The 12,158-nt window shown below is 36.8% G+C and overlaps 1 protein-coding gene across 3 annotated transcripts in view; it reads right to left on the bottom strand.

Moving 5' to 3' along the window:
- WIPF3 (WAS/WASL interacting protein family member 3) overlaps positions 1-12,158 on the bottom strand; it is a 43,679-nt gene that overhangs the window by 13,893 nt on the left and 17,628 nt on the right. The window lies entirely within an intron of this gene.

Below are 12,158 nucleotides of genomic sequence, written 5' to 3'. Positions count from 1 at the left end.
CCTGCATTATCAGGCAACTTCCCCAGCCCAACAACCACAAGTTTGGTGGGCTTATTTTGACAGCTTGTTCAAAAAGCACTAAACCTGCACTCAAGCAACAACTGTGCCCAATTCTTTTCACCCACAGGAAAGAGGGACAAATGGCAGCAGAGGAGAGTCTCTGGAAACTCAGGAGGATGAGGTGTACCTGCAGGAGCCTGAAATGGTCAATAAGCACCAGGCTGTCCCCACCCCTAAGGTAGTCTGACTGCACTGCCCACTGAAGTCAGCAAAGCATGTCAAATTGTACCCGATTAGAAACTTAAGGAAGAAAATGCTACTGTAAAACTAGAATGGCCAAGGATGACTTACGGTTGTCCCACTTACAGGCTAAGGACGAGAAAGAGGCAAATTTTGGGGACCTGGCAGAATAAAGAGGTTCCCAGGTCATGTTCACATGATGATTAGATGCAAGTGGGGAAACATCTTCATCTTAGGGTTGACTTCGTTGAAGACCTCATGGTTCCTTATCATGTCACATCTCTCCCTTTCTTGTTTCCCCATCTGCTTTTTGTACTATCTTGCTTGATGAAGAGTTCTTGAAACTTTGCACATTTCTGTAAGCCGCTCTATTAATGGCATTGCCCTAATATAGATTTTTTATTTTTTCTTAGGGCCAAAATAACTGCATTTCTATTTTGAAGGATATGCATGACTCACTGAGATCCTATTTCAATAAAAACAGCATTTCAAAAGAGTCAAAGAACTAGACAGGAAAAAGGAAACAATAAAAATGGCAAATAACATAGATACCTCCAAAATGCCATACATCAGAAACGTCTCAGAAACTACCAACAGACTATTACAACCACATGGCATCTCCGTAGCACACAAACCAACTAAAGCCCTGTTAGAAGGTTGGGACACGTAGACATTTTTATATATTAAGACATTTAGAGATATTTTTATATATTAAGACGTTTTAGATGTTTAAACATTTATCTTTATATATTGTATAACATGAAGTAAAAGCAGGCCCAGCAAAATGCCAATATTCCCTTTCCTGTATGTATGGTTGACTTCACTTTAGATTATCAAAAGGTTGCATTCTTGAGGATGTGACCCTCAACACTTCTCAAAATCTCAAGGATGTGTTAATTGCTCTCATGGTTTGTCTCTTCCTGACTGGAAAGATGGCAACTCATGTAAGCAGATAAACTGTCTTGACCTGATAGTCTTTTCTTGTTCAGATGACCCCTCACAAAGAAAGATAAGCAGTCCTGACCTTGTTTCTTAGGGATGTAAATCAGGACAGCACCTGGTGGACAATCAGAGTGATAAAGGATAGTTTACATATGGCTGTTAACACTCAAGGTGATAGAAATTAGTTTACATACAGAAAGGAAGAACCTTATTCAGCATCAGAGAAAGGGGTCTTGGGCAAGGGGAGGAGTATGAATCAAGGTAACTGACTTTGATTGGATCAGAGGATCATGACATCTTAAACATAGGTCTGAATGTAACGAAAGGTATATAATATGCTGTATGGTGGGCAAACCCCATTTCATTCTAGCACTGAAGATGTTACCTAGCCGGATAACAAAACATTTGCAAGAAAACAACCAAGCTCAGAGAACCCCAAGGACTCCACAGTTCAACCCTAAACTACACATATTCTCTTCTATTAAATCCATATTAAATACTGAATTTCTTTTTGAGTAGTCACACATCCCTTAATTACGGTTACTTTTAATTAGCTGTGTATCAACATAGTCAATTAGTTTCTGCTAGGACCTTCATTCTGGCTGTTCCATGACACTGATTACCAACCTGCAGTTATTCTATATAAAAAGCATAACTTCATGCCTAAAGGTGGAACCCAGAAAAATTTGAGCCATGTTTCAAAAAATAGTAGCCCTTGGTTTTCAACTTCTGTGTGCTATGATGAACACAAGAAAGATGCCAAAAGCATATTTAAAGGGCAAGTAAGTGTGATAAGGCTAGTGCCACAATCAGTTTGTTGATTTTAGAATACAGTAGGGTGAGCAACTCAGGGTCCACAGGCTGTTGCCAGTTCCCAGGTCCCTGTTTCTGCAACTCCCAAACACTCAAAAGTTACATTGCCAAATTTCATAAACGAACCATTGAGAAAGAAAGCATGACTTCATGTCACTTTTGGTGGGGAATAAGAATGCGTAAGTTTGTATTATATATAATAATCCCCAAATACAAAACACACACACACACACACACAAAATGTACAAAATTAAACGAAAGTCCAGATTCACCTGAGTTACTGTCATATCTGTGCCATCTCCCTGGCCAACATGACCTCTGGACATCACCCTATTTTTAAATGTCCCTTGCTTTAAATTATAGGTGAAGTTACTGACTAAAACACAAAGAAATCTGAAAAGGTTACATACTGTTCTTGCACATTCATGGGCCAAACACACAGAAGCTATTTATACAGATAGCCTATAAGTATTTTGAATGGTTATCTACAAATTTTCCTTCTCTCTCCTCACAAATACAGTATTAGCTCCTCTAGATGGCACACTTGGGTGGGTTGATATTAGCACCAGAAAGATTCCTGGGAAATGAGGTAAAATCTCATTAATAACTTCTATTCTTATGACTACATTTGTTGCCAAAAAGAGGGTCATCTTTGAAATATTGTCTTACAAATTAACCTACATAATTCATCCTCAAATCCTTTGAGAAATCTCTCTCACACACATACACACACACTATTTTCAAAAGCTGAATGATGCATATACCAACACAGTTACAGCACACATTATGGTGAAATGTATAGCCAGTTACTTTTCTTTTGCAGAGCATCAAGCAATACTTACTGTGAAAAACTGAAGAAACATAACTTGAAGAAAATCCTTATTTTTAATTTTCAACAATCCCTTCAAATTCTGATTCCGGCAGCTTTCCTGGTAGTTTTGTTGTAACTCTGCTATTAGACTAGGGCCAGTCCTGGCCAGACTCTTTGGTTTAAATTTAGAACCAACAGCTGTGGGGTTTGTTTTTGGTTCATATGTCCACAGGTTGTGTCATATGGACATATATACAGTAGCTATTTTTTCTCCTCATAAGAATACCATTTGCCCGAGCGTGGCAAGGGGGAAAGTAGAATAGGAGTAGAAAAAAATCTGAATATATTGTTTGATTTTTAAATCTGAATTAGCCCCCCAAAGTATATCTATTTCTATTTACACTGTTTCCCCTCCTGGTTCTTTCTTATACCAGACAGTTCTGGTTGCCCTCTTAGTTTGCTCCAAGGGCTCATGATGCTCTTCCTAAATACCATATTGGTCCAAATTTCTTCTAGAGATGGCCTTATGTTAAACAGTGCTCTTGGCAGTAAGGGCCTTTGTCACTTTCTCAACAAGCAGCTTACAGCTTCCTTTTTTAAAAAAAATATTTATAGCATGCATAACATGTATACTGTGTAATGGTTAGACTTTGTAAGTATCTTCAAAGCAAATTCTATGCAATTCATCTTACTTAGAACAAATGACAATCAACTGAACATTGGAAAGAAGCAACATTTTAATTGTACTAGTTGGTGCAATGCAGGCAACTAGATTAGAGGTCCTAGCTTGCACTGAATAGTGTGAGGATGCTCAGGGAAAAACAGGGCTTTGGTTATGTTTATGGTACATTAGCAAAAAATGTGCAAAAATTCCCCAATACTATCCTTGAATGTGATCCAGGAGAAAAAAATTATTCCATTAGGTGATATAAATAGAAAAAGCAACTGGGCCATTTGGAAACCCAAAAACAAATGATAATGGTGACTGGTAAGAATCTGCTTAGAAAAAGGTCTATTAGATTTGAATATATGGTTGAAGTATATATCTATTTGTGCATACATAGAAAAGTAAATAACTAAAAAATGTGGTTTGATTGTTTATGATGAAAGGCTAAGAGAATGAGTGAACATCACAAATGTGACAAGAGGTTTTAAATATGGGACAGAAAATAGTTGTCTCGCGGTGGATTTTGGAAAAAAAATGGACATGAAAGAATAGGAAAGAAGTGGGGATGAAAACAGGAAGAAGTATGAGTTTGTATGAAAAAATATTAGAACACATATTAATCTCCAAATGGAATAAATGGAAGGAAGACATAAGATTATGTGAATGCTGCTTGGAAGTGAGTGAAAAAGTTAATATTTCAGAGAGCCACAAAAGTGTGTGGCATTACGCTAATGGAAAGTATGAAAAAGGATTTTTGGTGGAATAATGGGAAAAGAGGCTGATGAGAAAACTGATACAAGAGAATTATTGCTGCAAAAACTGAGGATAAGAAAAGATACTGTATAATGCGTGTAAAGAGAAAAACAACTGCAAAGTCAAAAAGCAAGGAATGGTTAAGATTAAAAGAGACAGAAAATGCAGTGATTTTTGACAGAAATAAAAATTGTTTGGGAAGTGGGAGAAAAATTGAAACAAAGAGCCTTCAGTAGAGGGAATGGAATAAAAAAAATAAATGATGAAATAATTTGGGATGGAACTGAGATGGATTGCTGGAAAAGAGCATTTTAAAGATTTGTGTAGGAATGACAATGATATGTCTAGGGCTGTTTCTTTACTTGTGACTTAAAGTATTTCTATAATATCACCCAGCCACCACTTAATAAATTAATTTTTGGGGAGGGGGGGTACAACAACTGGATAACTCTAGAACAGTGATTCTCAACCTTTTTGAACCTGCCGCCCCCCTAAGGAGCGGAAAATTTTTCAACGCCACCCTTTGTGAAAATCCTGTAATTTAGGGTATGGGGAGGGGGGGGGAGTTACTGAATTATAAAAGGCAAAAATTTTAAGTAATTTTTTTCAGTAGACTTACACACCAAATTTGTTCGATTTAACTTGATACTTTTGCCCTGGAAGGTAATTGCATTCCTTTTATTAAAATTAAAATGACTAATGCAAAAAAAATGCTTAAATGCTCTTTTATGTAAATACGTTTATTTCAAAATGCTGTAAATACGTTTATTTTTTTGATGCTCATTTTTAAAAAATTTTTTATCTTTTATTTTATTTATTTTATTTTTTTTGCAAATGCTTTTTTAATGTTTAAAAATTCTTTATTCTTAATTAGATAATTTAAAAAAACAGCAAAAAAATACGCTAAAAGAGTAATATAAATGAAACATGCTTGATTATGTCAGTGGGATGGTTGTGCTTGATGGTTCAGAGCCAGTTTCTGAACGTGCAGTTCAATATTGTTAGAGAGATGAAGGCGCAAGTCCCCTCTTTCCACGATTTGGAGTCAATTTCTCTTTTTTGTAATTAGATCAGTCACAGCACTGAATCCTTGCTCGACAAGGTAGGCGGAAGGGAAGGCAATTAAAAATTTTTTGATGATAGTCCACAGTCCTGGGTAGAGGCGATTGATGTTACTTTGAAGCCAAAATTCTGTGAGATGATCACCATTCTGGAAGCTGGCTTTCAAAGTTTCATTAGTTTCTCAAAATTAATAATTCACGACCACGATAAAGAACTAATAAGCACACTTACCTAGCCGACTGGCCAAATAAACAATGAAAGTAAATCGAAACTGAGGGGAAAAAACAGAAATGAAGCGAACGAAAAGCAACTCAAGAAACACGCGTCAAATCAAACATTCATATTGAAAGGACGCTCAACGCATGCACTGCGATTAATCGCGCGGGAAGACAGCTGACGCACACGCTGCGATTAATCGTGCAGGAAAACAGCTGACGCATGCGCTGTGCTGGTTGGGATCGGAGAAGAATCGTAGTGTCGAGTTCTTCAAGGTCATCCTACCTAGAATACAAATTCGTCTCACCATTCTTAGAAGTGCGTGAGGGCAGCCGTCACGTAAGTTCGTTTTATTGCTGGTACAAATGGTGTAAACCGGATAATCAATTTAATAAATTTTTTGGGGAGTTTTAAAATTAAGTTCGAATGCCAAAACATGCTCATCGCCCCTCTACCGCCCAAAACATGCCCACTGCCCCCCTACTGCCCAAAACAAGTTCATCGCCCCTCAGCATCCTCCCACCGCCCCCCGGGGCGCGGTACCGCCCCCGTTGAGAACCAATGCTCTAGAAGTTGCTAATGGGAAATTACCAAAGAGTGGGATTGAAGTAAAGTGCTATGTGTCTCAAACACAAAGGGATGAAAAAGAAGTCATAAATGCTGTGAGAATGTTGACAGATGTAAAGCTGGAGGTGTAGACAGTGTAACTGGGGATTGGTAAACTATGGATGTAAGATTGCTTATGGAGTGGCTTTGCAACTTGTTTAACCAGTGTGTTAAACTGTGCTTCACAACTGGAAGAATGCCATTATTATTCCTGTATAAAAAGGGAAAGGTAACAAGAGTGAATGCCAAATCTCCAGGTGGATTAACTTGTTGAGTGTTTGGCCAAATCTGGTCAGCGTGAATCTTGTCCTAATCACCTATTTGTTTTTTTCAGCCTTGGTTATATGCCTGTATCCTGCTAAATCATAATCAACTCATAGAGGCTCACAACAATATAAGACAGAACAAAACCATTGCAATATCAACAGATTGGAATAAAGCAAAACTACAGTAAATGATACACAAGATTATGATGTTAACTATTATAGTCAAAAAAGGCTTGGGATGTGGACACCCTTAAAGATCACCTTTTACTTGTTCTACCACACTCCAATTGATAACAGCGATTTACCAAGTCTCAATGTCGGTTTGTTTGTTGGTTTGTTTGGCAATGTGTAAAAATCTTGACCCCTTAAAGTACATTATTGGAATCCTTGAGAGTTTTTTCGGCCCTTGTGATTACTACATATTGTTGTTATTTATTAATCTCACTTTCAAAGACTTGTATGAGTAAGGGAGTGGAGGCTATTGTTTTAGAATATTGCTGATTCTGTGCATTCTTCATTTTTAGCTTGCTCTCCTGGAAAGGGGTAAAATATAAGGAGTTAAAAATAAACAAACAACCAAAAAACCGTACTTTTTAAATTTCTCTCCCAGAATCCAAAGGCAACAAGAAAGGAAAGGTCACTTCTTTTACGAAATCCCACAGATGTCTCTGCAGAGCAGAACAACGTTAATTCCCATGACCTTACTTTATGAAATCAGAACATGAACAGTTGGTGCTCGTTTTCCTTGGCAGCCGTTAGGGGATATTCTATTATTTCTTATATAAGGAATGTCACATTAAATAACAAGTCATTTTTCTTCTTTTTTAAAAAGGTGGGATGACTCATGCATTTAATAGGCTAGATGTTCAGGAGAAAGAGTACAGTGTATCTTTTTTCTTTATCAAACTGATAATGTCTTTCCTCTGCCAACATTTCTTAAGTGGAAAGATATAAAACAGTGATATGAGAAATGAGGAGACCAGTCCAGAACCTAACTGATGTTGGTTTGGTTTGATTTGGCTTCCTTGCTTTTTGGTACCAATTCATGCACATTCAGTGACTGTGTACAGATATGAGATGTGGCCAGATTCAATCCATACACTTCTCCAAAGTCCTGTTCTTGGTACCTAAATGTACCAAGATTAAATAATCACGAAAGGCACTGCAGACTACAGCAACCAGAAAAATCTGCAGTAGCTGAACATGCTCTCAAGCACACTGGACACAAAATCCTATTTGAAAACACAGAGATACTGGACAACACCAACAGCCACTATACCAGGCTATACTGGGAAGCCATTGAGATTCACAAACACCAGCACAGTTTCAATAAAAAAGAGGAGAGTCTAAAAATCAACAAAACCTGGCTACCAATCCTGAAAAATACAGCCTGCAAAAGGTCAACAAACTCAGCTCAACCACCAGGACATGTGAACAGTTCACACAATGAACTTGCTAATCACCCCCAGCAGCCCCTCGTTAACAATTCAATAGAAGAAAAAACCCTGCCTAATCCCCAGGACGATACACACAAATGCTGACACCAAAACAAGCAGCCACTCAGTAACTCAACCCCCCCACACCCCCCCAATCCCCCTCCCCCCAGATCTCTATAAATACCCACAGAAGGGTCACATCACCCTGGGCACAGAGAGAACTGCTCCTGTCTGTGCTCCTGCACTCTGAAGATGCCGGTCACAGGTGCTGGCGAAACGTTAGGAAACAAAACTTCAAGAACACGGCCACACAGCCCGGAAGACCCACACCAGCCAATCACCACTAGATTTATCCATCTCTAAAAACTCCATACAAATATTAGGGAAGATTAGGCAGTGCTTATAGGATTGAATTACAGTTGGGCCTTGCAAACTTCTGGATGGCTATAGAAAGCGATCTGGTGATGTAGTGTCAACTTTGGATGGAGTAGATTTTAATTATTTTGGTCCTTGTTTATAATTTACATTAGTGAGTATAAATTTCTTTAAATTTTTAAAAGCCTGCATTGTAGAAATACATGTAAAGAAAAATTATACCATGAAAATTTGTATAAAAAACAAAGTAACTTGGGGAAATTACGTTTATAACTATATACTTTACTGGAAGTTATGTATAAAAGTGCCATTTGTTAGGGAAAGTTGTAAAATAATAATTGCTTTTTTAAGAAATGAAGTAATTAAAACAAACACACTAGACTGGAGCATTGCTGTGCTAATGCACATAATAAAATGGACCAGGATACTATTGATTAGCACATCCCACATTGGAGTTCTAATTCTACAGTTAGTTTCTATCTTTTATTTATTATTATCAATTTAATAGTTAATTCTGTTTACAAAGGGCAGCATCAATTCATACTCTCTTTCCACCCCTACTATGAAAGCAGATTAAACATTAAAAATATATCTCTGAATGTTTACAAGACATAAAATTTATTTCTGAGCTAAACCATCAACCCCATACAAAGTCTATAAAAACTGAGTTTTGCCAATCTCAAATGGAAGAGAACAGAAGAAAAATACATCATGGTAGAAAAAAGGAAGCATTTATCTATCTTCCTTGGGATATCACACACCTTAGTGATTAGGCAGCCTTAGAAATCAACCAAATAAAATATAAAAAATGCCTTTCACAACTTCAATACAGCATGGAAGGGTGAGTGTCACCCCATTACCAATCTCTTGATGACTTGGGAACTCTAGATTAGGGAAGAGGTTTCTCCTGGTCTCTGTCTTCTGAGACTGTGACCAATTTAAAAAGACACAAAACATCATACGCTTTGTTTAAAATCTGTTGGAGGTGGGTGGTTATATTGTGTGACCTTTTTCCACACACTCAAGCAGAAGCATCTGACCTTACTTCTACACAAAGAGCCATACAGAACAGAATTCCCAGGAAATAACTCTCAATGTACTGGAAAAGATACCAGATGATCTCAATCAGCTTATACCAATCCTTTAGATGTACTGGACTGCACCCCTCATCATTCCTAGTCAGTCCTAAAAATAGAAGTTGAAGTCCAATTTATCTGGAGGGTACCAAGTTGGGAAGGCTGAGGGTTATGGGAAGTATTAACACATTTCCCAATAATGTCACCTATATAATTAATCCATTTTGGAGGAATGTCAGAGAAGGAATATAATAATCATCTCTTAACTTTGAAGTGATTAACTTCAGGCTTTGTAGATGCAACCCATGAACTAATTTACTTTAATTTTTAAAGATCATGTGTTGTACTGTATGGTGTAGGCAGACCAACTATGTCAACAGTTGAACTTGTGTCTGTTCTTCACCTACACAGTTCTCACTTCTGCTGGTGCATTTTTGCCAACTGTCTGATCTGAGATGACAAAATGCAACTACTAAAGTTAACTTTAGACACCTCTGAAAATCACAGAGCAATATATGACTATATGAAACAGTCCACTTCGAGGGGGGTATCTTTTTGGTCTTACACACACACACACACACACACACACACTATTTTTCTCACTGGATTCTTCACCTGAGTTTTTTTTTTTGATTGGCACATTCATTCAGAAATTCAACTACAAATTTGGCTGCATATTGCTTTTCACATTCTTATTCTTGGCAGTTAATAAAACAATGAAACAGAAAGGCATTCCTGCTTTGGGAATACATTTGATGGAATCTACAAGTAAGTGAGAAAGGCACGGAAGCACGTCTTTCATTCTCACAGATTAATGGAGTGCAAACATTGATTTGAATAGCTCTTTAGCTAATTAACATACTGGGTCAGTCCTTTAATTCAGTCCTGTTAAGTTCTCAATTTGCAGAAAATCCTATCTGGAAAACTCTTGCATTAAAATGTATTGTAAAGATTTCCAAGTGGGTCCCCAGAGGTCAGATTCTGATGACCTCTCAAGCATGAACACTATTCATACATTTTCCGCCAGCAGGCTAAGCTTCATACCTTTGGGGGCATGGAGGGTTAAATACTAAGCAGCCAGAGGAGTCAACTGAAGAACTGGTTTTCATCCATCAAGATCTATACTCAGAGATGGATCCTTAGTTTAAGCTATCCTGTGTAGGGCTCTGACTAAGCACCTGTTACCTACACTCACTCTTTTCCTGGGGAAGACTTTGACCAGATGATCCAAACATCCATTCAGTCATTGGTCCAGGAGCCATGTCAATACCTTGACCTCCCTTCTGATGGCTTTTTTATCTTTAAGCTATATTAAAGCCCAACTACAGTCCAAATAGAGGATGATTTTAAACCCAAGATGGTTTTCTGCACATGACCATTATACTGCTAATTTAAATCCTTATTTTGCTTTCACTGGATCTCTTTCCTTTGATTACTGCCTTGATATTCAAGTTTGGCACATTTTAGACCAGATTCCTGCCTTCTGGCCTGGCAAGCATCATCCCTGATCATTGATCTCAGAACTTAATGCAACTTTTTCCCAGGCTGATATCTATCCATTTACTGACCTGATATCAATCTGGAATAAAATAAAATAAAATGAGCTTACTTGCATGTTTCTTATTCCTGTTTACATCTTTCTTCATAAAAGGAAAGAAATGAGAGTTGGTGATATTTTCTTAAAAACAGTAATTATTTTGATCTTGTCAGAGCATGACTACAGAGTCCATTATTCAATGCAGCACAATATTAATGAATATTCCAACCAAGTATTTTAGTTGCCACAACCATCTACTTGCAGGACCTCTTTAAGAAGATCAGCTATCTTCTGATTATGTAATAGTTATCAGACTGAATAACAGAATACCTACTCTAAATGAACAAGGATTCATGGTATTTTTCCAGACATATTACAGTGAAATTAGAATATTTTAAACCCAAGAGAAAAATATGAGATAAACTATTTTTAAAGATAAACTATTTTTAAAACCAGCCAAACTATATAAATTTATAAAAAATATTTTCTATAATTTCCCTAAAGTAAAAAACAAACAAAAAAAACACCTTTTATTCTCACACCTGTATTAGAAAGACCAGATGTTATGTGTAAAGCTCATAAACATAAATATATGGAGATTTTCTTAAATGACAAAGTTTGTCAAGCTTTGGAGTATCATAATACTCATTTTTATCTAGAAAAAAGATAAGCTAAAAGTAGACTGAATTAATGGCATCTTTCATCAAATGCGTGGAGTATTATTATGTACACACGATTGTGAGACAGTAAACGGACAGGTCAGGGGGTAAGTGTAGAGGTACAGTAAGGGATAATGATCTATAGATAGTAGCCATTCATAAAACAGTTGCTGGATGTACATTTATGCAATGTTAACTTCTTTTTATACCCTGGTTCTCTTATGCGGACTATTTCAAACAGCCAAAGCAGGGGCCTGGAGCCCATGCTGTCTGTATTGCTTGATTATGAAAATTATTCCCATATGAAATTCATCACTTGACTGTCAACCTTATGTCAAACTGATGAACATACACAGTCAAGATTAGAAGGTGAACTATCAACTACATTATCACAACATGGAATGCAGCAATCATAATATGTGAACTGTGTAAATAAAAAATTATAAAAAACAAATCCAAACAATTAAAATTAACTGAAAATAATGGAAAATAAAAAGGATTGCATGATAAGTGAAAGGAGAAAATATAAGCATTTAATTAAAGAATTTGTGTATCTAATTTCAAGAATAAACTGTTTTCTCATATTAAAAAAAAGTATTTAAAATGCAGCAATTGACAAAGCATTTTAGATCCAGCATTTTAGATTTGATAGCTAGCATTAGTTTCATGTTATGCAGCCTTAAACTACATGTTTAAATG

The sequence above is a fragment of the Python bivittatus genome, unplaced genomic scaffold, assembly GCF_059951505.1.
Source record: "Python bivittatus isolate LINGU-HERP-01145 unplaced genomic scaffold, Pbiv_v1 ctg000610_np1212, whole genome shotgun sequence".
Taxonomy (NCBI): domain Eukaryota; kingdom Metazoa; phylum Chordata; class Lepidosauria; order Squamata; family Pythonidae; genus Python; species Python bivittatus.
This window is presented reverse-complemented; position numbering and strand designations above follow the sequence as displayed.